Source organism: Tursiops truncatus, chromosome X (assembly GCF_011762595.2).
Source record: "Tursiops truncatus isolate mTurTru1 chromosome X, mTurTru1.mat.Y, whole genome shotgun sequence".
Classification (NCBI taxonomy): domain Eukaryota; kingdom Metazoa; phylum Chordata; class Mammalia; order Artiodactyla; family Delphinidae; genus Tursiops; species Tursiops truncatus.
Genome location: NC_047055.1, coordinates 88430257 through 88446972, shown reverse-complemented (window position 1 = coordinate 88446972; position 16716 = coordinate 88430257). Strand labels below are relative to the sequence as shown.

General features: G+C 39.4%; 1 protein-coding gene across 4 annotated transcripts in view; it reads right to left on the bottom strand.

Moving 5' to 3' along the window:
- SLC9A7 (solute carrier family 9 member A7) overlaps nt 1-16716 on the bottom strand; it is a 151873-nt gene that overhangs the window by 130270 nt on the left and 4887 nt on the right. The gene's annotated exons all lie outside the window — the stretch shown is intronic.

Sequence of the window (16716 nt, the reverse complement as noted above, 5' to 3'; positions counted from 1 at the left end):
ACAATGCACAGGATAGCCCCCATAACCAAGAATTATCCAGTCCAAAATTTCAATGGTACAAGGTTGATAAACCTCATCTAAAGTATGTCTTTTAGACAGCATAGAGTTGAATCTCAGTTTTTTTTCCCTAGTGTGACAATGTCTGCCTTTTGATTGCAGTGTTTAGTCATCACATTTAATGGTTGGGTTTATGACTGCCACATTTGCTATTTATTTTCTATGTTTCATGCCATTTTGGTTCTTTCTTACTTTCTCACTGCTTTCTTGTGTGCATGCGCATGTTTCTCTGTCTGTCTGTCTGTTTGTCTCTCTCTCTCTATATATATATATATAATTTGTGTGTATGTGGAATTTCAATTCCTTTTTTTTAACTATATTTTTGAATTATTTTTTATTTCCATAGTGGGTGTTCCAGGGATTACAATAGTCATCTTGATCGCAATCTACTTCAGTGTGATGCTAATTTAATTCCAGTAAAATATTGAAACTTTCTTTGATTGTAGCTCCATTTCCATGTGATTCTCTACTGAAACGTAATGAAAACATTCCATTTTTAAAACGAATTGTGATGGGCAATGAAAAGTGGATACTGTACAATAATGTGGAACGGAAGAGATCATGGGGCAAGCGAAATGAACCACCATCAACCACACCAAATGCTGGTCTTCATCCAAAGAAGGTAAGGTGTATATGGTGGGATTGGAAGGGAGTCCTCTATTATAAGTTCCTTCCGGAAAACCAAATGATTAATTTTACAAGTACTGCTCCCATTCAGACCAACTGAAAGCAGCACTCGACAAAAAGCATCCAGAATTAGTCAAAAGAAAATGTATAATCTTCCATCAGGATAACACAAGGCTGCATGTTTCTTTGATGACCAGGCAAAAACTGTTACAGCTTAGCTGGGAAGTCCTGATTCATCTGCCGTATTCACCAGACATTGTACCTTCAGATTTCCATTTATTTCAGTCTTTACAAAATTCTCTTAATGGGAAAAATTTCAATTCCCTGGAAGATTATAAAAGGCACCTGGACCAGTTCTTTACTCAAAAAGATAAAAAGTTTTGGGAAGATGGAATTATGAAGTTGCCTGAAAAACGGCAGAAGGTAGTGGAACAAAATGGTGAATACATTGTTCAATAAAGTTCTTGGTGAAAATGAAAAATGTCTTTTATTTTTACTTAAAAACCGAAGGAACTTTTTGGCCACCCCAGTATTTTCTGTTTCTATACATTTGCCTTTTCTAAACATTTCATGTAAATGGAATCACACAGTAGGCAACCTTTGTGCATGACTTCTTCCATTTAGCATAATGTTGAGGTTCATTCATGTTTTAGCATGAATCACTACTTCATTCTTTTTAATCTCTAAATAGTATAAACAGTCCTGCATGGTAGTCGGAACTGCAAAAATGACTATGCAAGCTAAAAGCAAGAAAAGCAATCTTAATAATCAATGGGGAAAATATAATCATTCAATGATCTTTAAAAAATGTCATCAAAACATTAAGGACTCTTACTTTTGGCTATAAATGTAAAGAGAAATGAAAAGATAGTAAAACTTATATTTATTTAGTACCCTGTAAGTTAAAACACCAAAAATATTAAGAATTAAAGGGTTTTTTCTTGGGACTTCCCTGGTGGACCAGTGGGTAGGACTCCATGCTCCCAATGCAGGGGGCCCAGGTTCGATCCCTGGTTGGGAAACTAGATCCCACATGCATGCCACAACTAAGAGTCCGCATGCCGCAACTAAGGGTCTGCATGCCGCAACTAAGACCTGGTGTAGCCAAAATAAATAAATAAAAATTTTTAAAGGGGTTATTTCTTTGTAGAAAACTTATCAAAAGTAGTTTGAACAGTGCTTGCTTTCTTTCTCTCACTGTATAACTGACTGTACAACACAGAGGGATACAGAGCAAGCGTCTTCTCTATGCCTTGGTGACCTGTCACACTCCTTTCTAGGTTAGGATCAGTTTTCACATTATAGCCTTAGCACTTTCCATGTCTTGAAATCTCTCCAACAGCTCCTTCAATATGAAGATTTTTTGCTGGCATCACTTCCTCTGGATCGTCATCCTTTTCATCACAACCACTTTGCTCATTTACATCAGTAAGTTCTTCACTAAGTTCATCTGGCTGTACATTTAGAGTTTCTCGAATGGTGGCAGTGTCGACATTTCTGCTATCAGCCCTTTCTTCTATTATTCCACTTACGTTTGATACAAATTTCAGTGTTGTTACTTTTCATTTCTCTGCTGCACTTTCATCTTTCTTGGCCAATTCCCTCTTTCAGCTACCCATTTTTGTAAAATGTCACATGGATTTATCACTGGCAGACAAGGAGGCAACCCAACTGCATGCTTTGCTGTCTGTGTGTGAACTGAATAACAGGTGGGCAGTGAGCACGGACAGACTTTGAAAGACTGGTCACTCATCTCGATGTCCATTTGTTATTTATGTAATACAAAGAGCTAGCAGGAAAGTCTGAACTTTATGCAGTTACTCACAGTTAATATACCATGGTACCAGAAATTTGAACTGTGTTGTTAGGGACTGATGTTATTTAACTAAACCATGGTAACTGAAATTCATACATATCAGACTGATGCAAAGTGAGGACTACCTATGTTTTGGGTGGGTAGGACTTCTACGTTGCTTCTAACCAAAAGAATATGGCAAAGGTGATGGGATATCATTCCTGCAATTACGTTACATTATATGAAAAAGGTGAAATGATTTTTCAGATAAAATTCAAGTCCCTAATCTTCCTTGTTACGAAGTCTACTTTATTTGAGATTAACCTAGCTACTTCAGCTTTCTTTTGTTTAGCATTTGCATGGTGTATCTTTATCCTTCCTTTTACTTTGAATCTATGTCTTTATATTTAAAGTGGGTTTCAGGACTTCCCTAGTGGTCCAGTGGGTAAAACTCCAAGCTCCCAATGCAGGGGGAGCCTGGGTTCGATCCCTAGTCGGGGAACTAGATCCTGCATGCATGCAGCAACTAAGGAGTCTGCATGCTGCAACTAAAAAAAGATCCCGCGTGCCACAACAAAGATCCTGAGTGCCGCAACTAAGACCCTGTGCAGCCATAATTAATTAATTAGTTAGTTAGTTAAAGTGGGTTTCTTGTAAACAGCATACATGTTATGTCTTTTTTTTTAAATCCGATCTGACAATCTCTTTTAGACCATTCACATTTAAAGTGATTACTGATATGGTGGGGTTAAAATCTATCTTGTTAGCTGTTTTCTATTTGTTCCGTTTGTTCTTCATTTCTTTTTTTCCTCTCTTTCTTCTTTCTCTAGGCCTTATTTAGTATTTTTTATGATTCCATTTTATCAGTTCTATTGCTATGTTTACTTAATGCTTGTTAGCTTGGTAGTGGGGAGGTGGGAGATGGGGGCAGTCTCTTCTGTTCCGGTCAATCATCAATATTAGATAGGTACTGTGGCCCCAGGTCTTGGGGTTGCGGCCTCCATAAGCATGTGATCCTCTTCCAAGCAAAATTCTGTGCCCAGAATTATGGTATTCCTTTCCTTCCCTAAGAGTAGAGCTTCTTTGTTTTTCCTGTTCTTTCTCAGCTGCAGTGGGTTTCTACCAGTTTTTGTTCCCCTTCTTCCTGCAGATTAAGACTTTTGTTCCTTTAGGAGATGAGGAGACATGTCTAGGCAGATTTTGGCAGTGGCTGTTGTTCTGCTATCCTAGCCAGCACATGGGGGACACTTTCTCAGGAGTCTCCCTGATCCTCCCTGTGAGCACCTGGTGGGGATCCTGAAGGAAAAGTCTGCAAGACAGAACCTTCTATACCTATGGCCCCCAACCTTTAGTAACTCATTAACAATTTAATATTATTGGCTTATATGACATTGGCAGTGTCTATCCCAGGTAAGCAAATGCTCATGTGCTATTTCTCCCTGCAGTGCCACCTGCATCACTCCTGATTTGGGGTTAGGTGTAAGCCCGGAAACCTTAGTTTTCCATTGGGTTCAAGAAAAGTCATTAATTTGCAATTTGTCCAGCTTTTTTCTTGTTGTAAGGATGGGAACTCTACACTCCACATCTCTGAACTGAAACCAGAAGGCTGTTGATTAGTTTTTCAAGCGTAGTTATATCTTGTATGCAGCCTTTTCTCACAGTCTAGATATTTGAAATATTAAAAGACTGTGTCAAGCAAAGTATAATGTACTAACAATTCGCTGAACATTTTGTTAATCCAACAGACTGGATATTCTTATAGTGTTAATACCTAATCAAGGATTCTGATCAGTTTGAAATAACTAATATTCTTGCCTGGGTTGCAATAATTTCAATTAAAAAAAGAACTGGGCTTCCCTGGTGGTGCAGTGGTTGAGAGTCCACCTGCCGATGCAGGGGACACGGGTTCGTGCCCCGGTCTGGGAAGATCCCACATGCCGCAGAGTGGCTGGGCCCGTGAGCCATGGCCGCTGAGCCTGCATGTCCGGAGCCTGTGCTCTGCAAAGGGAGAGGCCACAACAGTGAGAGGCCCACGTATCGCAAAAAAAAAAAAAAAAACTTATTGGGAATTCCCTGGTAGTTCAGTGGTTAGGACTTGGCACTTTCACTGCCGTGGCCCAGGTTCAGTCCCTGGTCAGGGAACTAAGATCCTGCAAGCCGTGTGGCACGGCCAAATAAAAAATAAAAATAAAAAAAAAATAAAAAGGGTCCTCCCGTCTCTCCTCATATCTACCACCACCTCCTCTCCCTAAATAATATATAATAACTCAATCAAACAGCATCAGTAGATAAGCTTGAAAAATAGCTGATGTGGGGTTTGTTAATGCATAAACTTAACATTTCAAATGTGAACAACTGTTTATCATAATTACCTCATCTCATCCTTTAAGCAGATATTAAATGGCTTTGAGCAGATATTAAATGGCTTTTAAGCAGATATTACATGGCTTTAAAAGGTGTTGTGCCTCAACACCTAGCTTCCTTTCCCCCAGACTGCTGATAGGAATACTGGCTCTTTTGATCCTGACCATGCAGCTTTCCTCTTCCCTTCTGGACCATATCTAGGTATTGGACATACTGTATATCAGAATAGGCATTCGATTTGAGGAAGGACCTTCACACCAGTCCTGGGCTGATGTGCCCTCAGATCCACTTTCTGCCCTTTGCTGCTCTGCTATGTGTTGCAGGGGACGGGAAAAGAGGGGGGACTCCTGTAAACTACTTTTCCAGGCCCCCTTGCAAGTGGCTTCCAGTTAAATTAATCCAATGGGTGGCACTGATAAGAGACTAGAGGGTGAGAGGAATGAAGTCAGGGTATCTCAGGCGACCTCACTCCCGGGCTCTGGTAACACCACCTTCTCCCTATGTCCGCCCCTGGGGTGACAGTGGCTTCCTGCTGTTCCTTATCTCTAGGTCGCTTCAATGCACGCTGGTTGGCTTCTCAGCTCTTCCAATGCCTTGGTTCACAGTTGTCTCCTACTGTACTACTTGCCTCTTTTTTCCTGAGTGGACTGGGATTGGGACTTCATCTGCCACATCAGAGCTTCACTCTTTACCAGATTTCCCCACAATGAATAAAAATCACTACTGCAAAGAAAAAAAAAATGTTGCCTGCCATTCCAATTCTGCAAGGATCAAGCCATTAGCCACTGCTGTCACCCACCAGTTCATACATATTCTAGCTCCTCCATTACCTCTTAGGAGCAGTTCCTCAGAGCTATCTGAGAGGCTGTCTCTCAGGCTAAAGTCCCCGAATAAAACTTAACTCACAACTTTCACGTCGTGCATTTTTCTTTCAGGCAACACTACAGTATTACCATCTTGTCTGTGTCTCTCTCCAGTGCCATCATAAACACTCTGCACAACACTGCCATTGAAAAGAGACAATTCTCTCATTCATGTCACTGAAGAGAATCACTCTGGCCCATTCATAGCCTACTCTGTTAATGAATGCAATTGTTTCCTTCCCCAGTTCTCTCAACAGCAAAAATGTACAGTAGCCAACAGATTCCTAGACTAGAATAAGATCATCCACAGTAGGCTTGTTTTAAATGTGTGTCTATGTGTACATAAAAATGCATAACTGCATAAAAACACAGACACACACATGAAGTCCACAGTTCAAGAAAAATAAAACAAAAAGAGTCTGTATGGGGGTTACCATGACAAAAAAGAAAGACCAAAACTCCTTCATGGAATTAAGGCTTCCACTTCCAGACAAGAAAGAGAAAGAGGGACTGGAATTATCTTCATGCCTGAAACAAACACAAACATAAATACATGAAATAATGGTTTTCAAGGCACTGGACATCAGGCAATGAAGAAAAGTGATCCCTGAGAGATGCGGGGAAATGAGGTAAGCCCTTGATTGCTCCAGCTTACTGCCTTAAGAGCGTTTCCAAGCCACAAAACAGGGAGGGGAAACAGAGACAAAGTCTAGCCAACTCCTGAAACTGAAAAAGCTGGGATTCTGGATACAAAAGCAGCTAAGGTTCCCAGGACTGAGCACCAGAAAGGAGACCTAAACAGAGAAAGAATCCTGGAGATCCACAGGGGGTCTCTACCTCAGGTATTCAGAAGAGATCAACATATGCATATGAGGGGAAAGAATAACCTGAAAGGATTATGGATACAGGGTTCCTTTGCGGGGGGAGTGATAAAAATGCCCTAAAATTGTGGTGAATAATGGATAGATCTACATAGGAAATCATTAAGAATATAGAGGTAAAACAATTTTGTAAAAGAATAAAATTGGAGGACTCACACTACCCAATTTTAAGATGTACTACAGAGCTGCAGCAAGCAAGACAGTATGGAACTGGCACAAAGCTAGACACAGGTATCAGTGGAACACAGGAGAAAGTCCAGAAAAACATCCATACAGATATGGGCAATTGAGGGAATTCCCTGGTAGTCCAGTGGTTAGAACTCTGCACTTTCACTACCAAGGGCCCGGGTTCAATCCCTGGTCAGGGAACTAAGATCCTGCAAGCTGCGTGGCATGGCCCCCCCCAAATATATATGTATTTCATATTACATATCCAACAAAAAACTTGATTCCAGAATATATAAAAAACTCTCAAAAATTCAAAGAAAACAATACAATTAGAAAATGGGCAAAAGACTTGAACAGTCACTTCACCAAAAAGAATATGTGAATGGCAAATAAGCAGATGAAAAGATGTTCAGCATCAGGGAAATGCAAATTAAAACCACGATGAGATACCACTACACATTTATTAGAATGGCTAAAATTAAAAATATTAACAATACTAAGTGCTGAAGAGAATGTGGAGCAACTGGAACACTTACATATTGCTAGTTGGAACGTACAGCTACTCCAGAAAACAGTTTGGCAGTTTCCTTATAAAGTTAAACATATGCTTACCTATGACCCATCAATCCCACTCCTGGGTATTTACCATAGAAAAATGGAAACTTATATTCACACAAAAACCTGTATGCTAATATTTATAGTAGCTCTATTCATAATCACAAAAAAACTGGAAACAACCTAAATGTCCCTCAACTTGCAAACAAATAAACTATGGTATACCCATAAAATGGAAGCAATAAAAATAAACTAATTATAGACACATGCAACAACATGGATAAATCTCAAAGGCCTTATGCTGAGTAAAAAAGCTAATCCCAGAAGGTTACATACTGAAAGATTCCATTTATGTTGACATTTGAAAAGACAAAACAAGAGTGATGGAGAACAGATCAGTGGTTGTCAGAGTAGGGTGGTAACATGGGTTTTTTAGGGTGAAGGAACTAATATTCACCTCAATTGTGGTGATGGCTATACATATCTATATATATTGTAAAATTCATAAAACTGTATGTCAAAAGTCAATATTACTTATGAAATTTTTTTAAATAAAATTAATAAATCTAAAAAAGTAATGATTTTTAAAATAAAAGTGGGACTTCCCTGGTGGTCCAGTGATTAAGACTCCACGCTTCCAGTGCAGGGGGCACGGGTTTGATTCCTGGTCAGGAAACTAAGATCCTACATGCTGTGAGGCACGGCCAAAAAACAAAAAAAGTGTCTTGAAACCAAAGAACCCCCAGGAACCCAAAAAGCTAACAGTCAATTGATAACACAGGAAAAAGTTAACATAATAGGCCTGATGTTGCTATTTCTAGGAGGCCCTGCTTGTATGACTGATCCGTGCAATAGCTCCTGGGAACTTGGCCTGTAAAATATCCCCTATGCTACTAATTGATAAGGTTGTTTTATGTGCCTGGAATGCTGAATATGGCCATACAAGCCCTGCTAGATAGTTTCTGCAAATGTAATTCATAGAGAACTCCTGCTTTCTTCTGGGAATCAGAAATTTCAGTAACAGTACCTAATCAGTCCCCAATTAAAAAAAAAAAAAAAACTCCGAGTCTTGAGCAAGCTTCCCTAGGCAGAAACACTGTGCAGGCACTGCTGTATTTAATTGCTGGAGGAAGCAGCTTGTTCTGTGAAACCCCACCCCTTTGGAAGCCCACATCTAGACTCTTCCAGACTCCACCCATTATGTCTTTTTCCCTTGCTGATCCTGCTGTGTATCCTTTCGCTGCAACAAACCATAGTGGTGACTACAAATGTCTCTAAATCCCATGAGTCTTTCTAGCAAATCACCAAATGTGTGGGTGATCGTCAAATGCCCAAAACAGTTCCAAAATATAAGTGGTACTTTAAATCTTAACCCTTTCCTCAAACCTTTTTTTTGGATCTGTACTGCCTACTCTTTAGCCTCTCCTAGAATCCCAAGCAGTGCCATATCCACTGTAGTCTTGAACATCTGCATTAGGCCCTTGAAAGAGCCTCATATGTGACACCCAAGTTCCAAGTGGAACTCAGAGCCTGGTGTAAATGTTACAATTAGGTTCAGCAGCAAATAACAAAGATCCATTTCTCTCTCACTTACAAGGAGTCCAAAAGTATGTAGTCCAAGCCTGGCATGGCAGCTCTATGCTATCAGAGACCTCAGCTCCATCTAACTGTATTGCCAGAAATGCCTTCCATTCCCAAGGTTACCTCTTGATCCAACATGGCTGCTGGAGATCTAGCCATAACATCCACATTCAAGATGACAGAAGTCATGGCAGAAGAAGGGCATGCTCCCTTCCTTTTAAGGACACTTTGCACTAACCCCAAACAACACTTCTTCTAGTCTTTAAGCCAGAACTTGGTCATATGACCATACCTAACTGCAAGAGAGGCCAGGAAATGCAGTGCTTTCATTACACAAAAATATGCTGAGCTAAAAATCAGGGTTCCATTAGAAAGATGAAAGGGAGAATGGATATTGGGAGGTAACTGGAGTCTCTGCTACACCTAGTTAGTTCTACACTCAACACAAAGTAATCTGTGAATCAACTGTTTTAATAACCTAAGATAATTTGAGGTCAACGTGTCTTTACCTAAAATGTGTTACAGAGGTAGACATGGAGAAGAGTGATAAGAAAAGATTTGTTGAGTATAAACCTAAACTGCTACTTCTTTCTTCTGCCTGCTCAAATATACTGTTGATCCCCTCAGGAGGAAATGAACACATTCCTAGAAAGACACAAACTGTCAAAAACTGACTCAAAAAGAAACAGAAAATCTGAATAGATCTATAACAAGGAGATTGAATCAATAATCAAAAACCTCCCCCAAAAGAAAAGCTCAGAACCACATGGCTTCACTGTTGAATTCTACCAAACATTTAAAGAAAAACTAACACCAATCCTTCTCATACTTCCCAAAAGTTGAAAAAGAGTGAACATTTCCTGACTCTAGGAGGCCAGCATTACCCTGATACCAAAGCCAGACAAACACATGACAAGGACAGCTACAGACCAACAGTCCCTACGAATATAGATGCAAAAATCCTCAACAGAATACTAGCAAACAGAATTCAGCAGCATATTAAAAGAATTATACACCATGACCCAATGTAATTTATCCCAGGAATGCAAAGGTGGCTCAATATATGAAAGTAAATCAATGTAATATACCATATTAATAGAATGAAGGGAAAAACCCACATCATCACCTCAACTGATGCAGAAAAAGCATCTGACAAATCTAACACCTTTTCATTATAAAACACCCAATAAACTAGAAATAAAAAGGAATTTTCAATATGATAAAGGTCATATGTGAAAAAAACACATCTAACATCATACTCAATGATGAAAGACTGAAACCTTTTCCCCTAAAATCAAGAACAAGACAAAGATGCCTGCTTTCACCACTTCTATTCAACATAGTACTGGATGTTCTAACCAGAGCAATTAGGCGAGAAAGGGAAATAAAAGGCATCCAAATTGGAAAGGAAGAAGTAAAACTATCTCCATTGGCAGATGACATGATCTTACACACATAAAACCCTAAAGAATAGACACACACACACACACTGTTAGAGATAATAAACAAATTCAACAAAGCTGCAGGATATAAAATCAATACCAAAAAAAAAGCAGTCATACTTCTATATATTAGTAATGAACAATCCAAAAAGGAAATTAAGAAAATAACACCATATATAAAAATTAACTAAAAACAGATCAAAGATCTAAATTTAAAAGCTAAAACAGGGAATTCCCTGGCTGTCCAGTGGTTAGGGCTCGGCGCTTCCACTGCCAGGGCCAGGTTTGATCCCTGGTCGGGGAACTAAGATCTTGTAAGCCGCGTGGTATGGCCAAAATAAATAAATAAAAGCTAAAACTATAAAACTCTTGGAAGAAAATATAGGAGGAAAGCTTCATGGCACTGGATTTTGCAATGAATATGATACCAAAAGCACAAGGAACAAAAGAAAAAATAGATAAACTGAACTTCATCAAAATTAAAACTTTTGCACATCAAAGGACACTATCATAGAGTGAAAAGGTAACCCAATGGATAGGAGAAAATATTTACAAATCATATATCTGATAAGAGAACAATATCCAGAATATGTAGAGAACTACAACTCAACAACAAAAAATAATCAAATTTTTAAAATAGAGGCTTGAATGAACATTTCTCCAAAGAAGATATACAAATAGCCAACGAGCACAGGAAAAGATGCTCAACATTATTAGTCCTTAGGGAAGCATCAATCAAACCCATAATAAACTACCACTTCACAACTACTAGGGTGACTATTAAAAAAACAAACAGAAAATAAGTAGGAAAGGATGTGGCAATATTGGAACCCTTGTGCATTGTGGTGGGAATGTAAAATACTGCAGCCACTTTGGAAAACAGTTCAGTGGTTCCTCAAAAATTTAAACACAGACTTACCCTACGACCCAGGAATTCCACTTCTAGGTATATACTCAAAAGAACCGAAAATAGAAACTCAGACACTTATATGCAAATGTTCATAGCAGTATTATACCACCAATAGGCAAAAGGTGGAAACAACCCAAGTGTCCCTGAACTGATGGATGGATACACAAAATGTAGCGTATATATACAATGGGATACTATTCAGCCACAGAAAGGAATGAAGTTCATGTACCTGCTACAACATGGATGAACCTTGAAAATATTATTTTAAGTGAAACAGATAAAATATTGTATGAATACACTTATATGAAATCTCTAAAATAAGCAAATTCATAGAGACAGAAAGTAGATTAAAGGTTATCAGGGGCTAGGGTGAGGGAAGAATGGGGCATTATTATTTAATGAGTACAAGGTTTCTATTTGGGGTGATGAAAAAATTTTGGAAATAGTGGTGATGGTCACACAATTTTATGAATGTTATTAATGCTAGTGAATTATACAGTTAAAATAATTTAAATGACATTTTATGTTATATATATTTTACCACAATAAAAAAGAAAGAAAAACCCACCACGTGGCTTATTAGCTAAATATACAATTTTCTGCAAACACATACTCACCTATCCCTTCATTCTCCTTTCTTAAACAGTTCGCTGTGATTCAAGCAGATGTTTTCACAAAGGTTTCCTTCTCAGAAACTTCACTCTCAGTGTAAATCCGGGGCACAACAACTTGAAGGAAGGACCTTTAATGCTAAGCAGTATTACAGCATCTCATTTTTTGTTAGACAAAGTAGAATCCATTAAACAAATATTCCCATAGCACCTACTATGGGTTAGGCACTGTTCTAGGGGCAGAGACAGAGCAAACAAAAGAGATATTCCTGCCTGCACCAGGCTTCTTTCTCACGTATTGTGTTTTGGAAAATCTCTCCAGGAGACTATGATATGCCTGTGACAACTAGCACAGTAAGAGCAGAGAGACCCGAGCGCTTGACAGACCCAGTTCTACCCGCTTCCCCACCTCTGTGATAGCGATGTCTAGAGATGAGAAAACTTTTAAGCAACTGCTCCCACCTGAGAAGGCCTAGTGCAGCCACTCTGATCACCATTTGACTACATTCCTCCATAACACTGGGAGACTTCCGTCATACTGTCTTAGTTCGGGCTGCTATAACAAAGTACCATAGACTGTGCAGCCTACAAACCAGAGAAATTTATTTCTCCCAGTTCTGGAGGCTGAAGTCCAAGATCAGGGCACCAGTATGTTCGGGTTCTGGTGAGAGTCCTCTTCTGGGTTGTACACTGGCGACTTCTCGTTGTATCCTCACATGGTGGAGAGTTCTCTGGGGCCTCTTTTTAAGGGCACTAATCCCATTCATGAGGGCTCCACCTTCATGACCTAATTACTTCCCAAATGCCAAATGTCCCAATACCATCATCACCCTGGGAGTTAGGACTTCAACATATGATTTTTGAGAGGCCGCAAATGTTCAGTCCATAACACATATCAATGGAGTAACACCTGGAATGTGGCCTTTGGGGTACAAATGAGCAGGTATCTTGGCTTTACTTGGATTCAAGGGCCCCAGACAGATCTAGCACAGGAAAATTGATTCTTCCGAACTGGCCAGCCTCACCCCTTGCAGCTGTACACTGGAGTTTGGAGACAAAGTCCCAGCTAATAATAAAGGGTCACTTTGCTTTGTTTTATACTCTGGGCGTGGATTTCCCTCAAAGACCTCCTGGAACCAGGTAATCAGGGCACGATTCAGGTTCTGCTCTATCCTGGCTAAACACATCCTCAACCTATTGATCTCATCCTTTAATAGATCCCCATTTACCAATCTCAAACATGTGACTCTAAACAAATGAGGTACTAAGCCTAACTTCCAATTTCTTCATCTCGCAGAATGGGGCCAATAATACGGTCTTCATACATTTGATGTGACGGTTAAATGGCTTAAAGTATGCAAAATACTTAATATGGTGCTTGACTATTATAGCAGGTGCTCAATAAACAGCTGCTATTCTTTTCCTTCATTTATTTAATTACAAGCAACATAGTGTATGTATTTAAGGGGTGAAAACTTAAATATTCTATAGCAGTGAGTTTCAAACTTCAGTATTTAAAAGAAAAAAACCTTGGTAGTGTATTGAATCACAGATTTCTGGGCCCCACTGAGACATTCTCAGTCAGTCTGGGGCCAGACATGCTATTTTTAACAAGCTCCCAGGTAATGCTGATAGGTCTATTGAAACAACTTCATAAACTGAAGATGAATGCCCTCTTCAAACTGGATCACTTAAAATACAAAATTTAGTTTATCAACAGCTGACAACAACAAGAAATATGCATGCAAATCCTACTACTTCTCTTTTCTGGATTATGTATTACAAAGTACTCATCAAATACTTCAGAGATTGGCTAGCTGCTTTCCAAACCTGTTCCTCTTACTCCAACTAGACGATATTTCCCTGCCTCCCTTCCAGTTAGATGTGGCCTCGTGACCAAATTCTGTCCAACAGAAGCTGCGAAGCAATGTGCAACACTTCCAGGCTTAGTGTCTAAGCCTTCCCCATATGATCTTCTTTTTCTTGCCTCATTCGTTGGCTGGAGGGAGAGGATTCCAAAGCCCCAAGGGATGGGGAAGCCACAAGATGGAAGACACCTGGTCCCTGAATCACCACATGGAGAGCCACCTGCCAGACCCTTGCACTGGCCCATTACATGAGTAAAAAATGAACTTTTCTCTGGTTAGGCCAGAAATTTGGGGTTGGTCTATTATAACAGCTAGCATTACCCTAATACAAATATCCACATTGATTAAAAGAGAGGGATCATGGGCTTCCCTGGTGGCGCAGTGGTTGAGAGTCCACCTGCCGATGCAGGGGACACGGGTTCGTGCCCCGGTCTGGGAAGATCCCACATGCCGCGGAGCGGCTGGGCCCCGTGAGCCATGGCCACTGAGCCTGAGCGTCCGGAGCCTGTGCTCTGCAACGGGAGAGGCCACAACAGTGAGAGGCCCGCGTACCGCAAAAAAAAAAAAAAGAGAGGGAGCATGATTTAACCAAAGGAGAAAAGTCTCCTAATATATACTCTCTTCTAAGTGGAACAGAGGCAGTTTTTCAAAAAACATGTGAACCTAAAAATCAAACCAAAAAACTGAAATGAAAAAGAAGTTACTGATTCTTAAGTCACGTAAGCCTAACATCACCTCATGCAACCTAAAGTCAGTGTTACACAGTGTCAGAAAGAGTTTAATGAGAGTAACAGATGGGTTGTAGACAGCCTCACCTGTACAACATTTTAGACAGAACAGTTAACAAAGTTACCAGCTAAGAAGTTACAGGGAGGTTAACATCTCCCCCAATCTTCTATTTTAATGAAAATTTCAAAACAGACAAAAAGTTGACAGAATATAAAGCACACCTTTTCATCCACCACCTAGATTTAACAATTGCTAGTATTTTGCCATATTTTTCCTCTACGTATGTGGTGAATTTTTTTCGACTGAACTTTTTGAAAGTTGCATACATTAGGACTCATATACTTCACCCCTAAATACTTCAGCCTACATCTCCAAATAAGTACATTCTCCTATATAAATAACCTTAATTATCACACCTAAGAAAATAACAGTAATTTCCTAATCATCTAATACCAAGTCCACATTCAAATATCCCCAACTGTCCCCCAAACATTTTTATAGCTCATTTTCATAAACCAGGAGCCAATCAACTGTCCTGTGCTACATTTGGTTATGTCTCTTTGGTCTCCATTAACTCAGAACACTGTCTTAGTCTGCTCAGGCTGCTAGAACAAAATACCACAGACTGGATGGCTTAAACAGTATTTCTCACAGTTCTGGAGGCTGAGAAGTCCAAGATCAAGGTGCTGGCAGATTCGGTGTCTGGTTAGGATGCTCTTCCTGGCTTGTGGGTTGCTGCCTTCTTGCTGTATCCTCACATGGCAGAAGAGAGAGGGCACTGATCCCATCATGGAGAGTCCACCCTCATGACCCCCATCTAAACCTAATCTCCTCCCAAAGGCCCCACTTTCAAAGACCATCACATTGGGGATTGGGACTTCAACATATGAATTTTGAGAGGACACAATTCAGTCACTTATCTTGCCTTTCTGTTTCCCTTGACATAGACTTTTTGAAGAAACCAGGACCAACTGTCTTGCAGACTGTCCCATATTTTGGATATGCCCGTTTTCACATGGTATTTTATAACTTATTTCTCTATCCCCTATATTTCCTATAAACTGGAATATGTGCCTAAACCTCGATTAGATTCAGATGAAACATTCTGAGGACGAATACTACATAGGTAAAGCTGCATGCTTCCTCTTGCAACACATCAGGAGGCATATAATACCAGATAGTTCCACAAGGACCAAGGATAAATTTGATGACTTGAGTATAAGATGGTGACTGCCAGACCTCTCCACTGTAAAGGTACCTTCTTTCCTTTGTGATAGGTAAGTAATCTGTGGGGTGATACTCGGCACCATGCAAGTACCATGTTCCCCAACAACCTCTCACCTATGGCTCTGGAATTCACTGAAAATCCTTGTCTAAATCAACTGTCCTTGCGAGCTGTGAAATGGTGATTTCTAATTACATCATGCCAAAAAGGTTCTAAGAAATGCTTTCAGGAAATGTCATTTTTCTAATTTTAAGACACATTTTACTTCCATTTCTAATTTTTAAATAACTAATGTTATCGAACCACACAACTTATAATCTATTTCTAATGCATTTTTGCTACAAAAAAAGGTGTTTGCTTTATTTTTTAATTTTTATTTTATATTGGAGTATAGTTGATTAACAATGTTGTGTTAGTTTTGGGTGTACAGCAAAGTGATTCAGTTATACATATACATGTATCTATTCTTTGTTTGCTTTATTTTTAAATGTTTCAATTGCAAAAGTAATGTGTAAGTGTTATAGAAATTTCAGGCCATTCAGAAGAGTACAAAAGGAAAAGTAACATCTCCCCTCTCTCCCTCCCAACAACAGGTCCCACTGTCAAAGGATAACCACTGCTAAGTTTGTGCATCCTTCCAGAGCACACATATCATATATAAATGTATATGCATCATGTTTATGTATATACATCATATGGCTTTCAAAAAAATAAATGAGATACTATACATACTGCTCTGTGCCTTGTTTTTTCCCACAAAACTATGTGTGGGCAGCTGCCCTAAAAGGACATCTCAAAACACCTCTTTTTCCCAGCTGCATAGTATTCCTTAGTGGGAATGTGCTGTAGTTTAACCAGTTCCTTCTTAATGAGTATTGCAACTTGTTTCTGCTGCAACAAATATTGCCATCTATATAACGTAACATGCTAGTGCATGTATTTCTGAAAAATAAAGTCCAAGAATGGAGACTGCTGGATAAAAGAGTAGAATAGCTACCCTGTAAATTTTTTTCTAAGTATTAACAAATAGCCCACCAAAA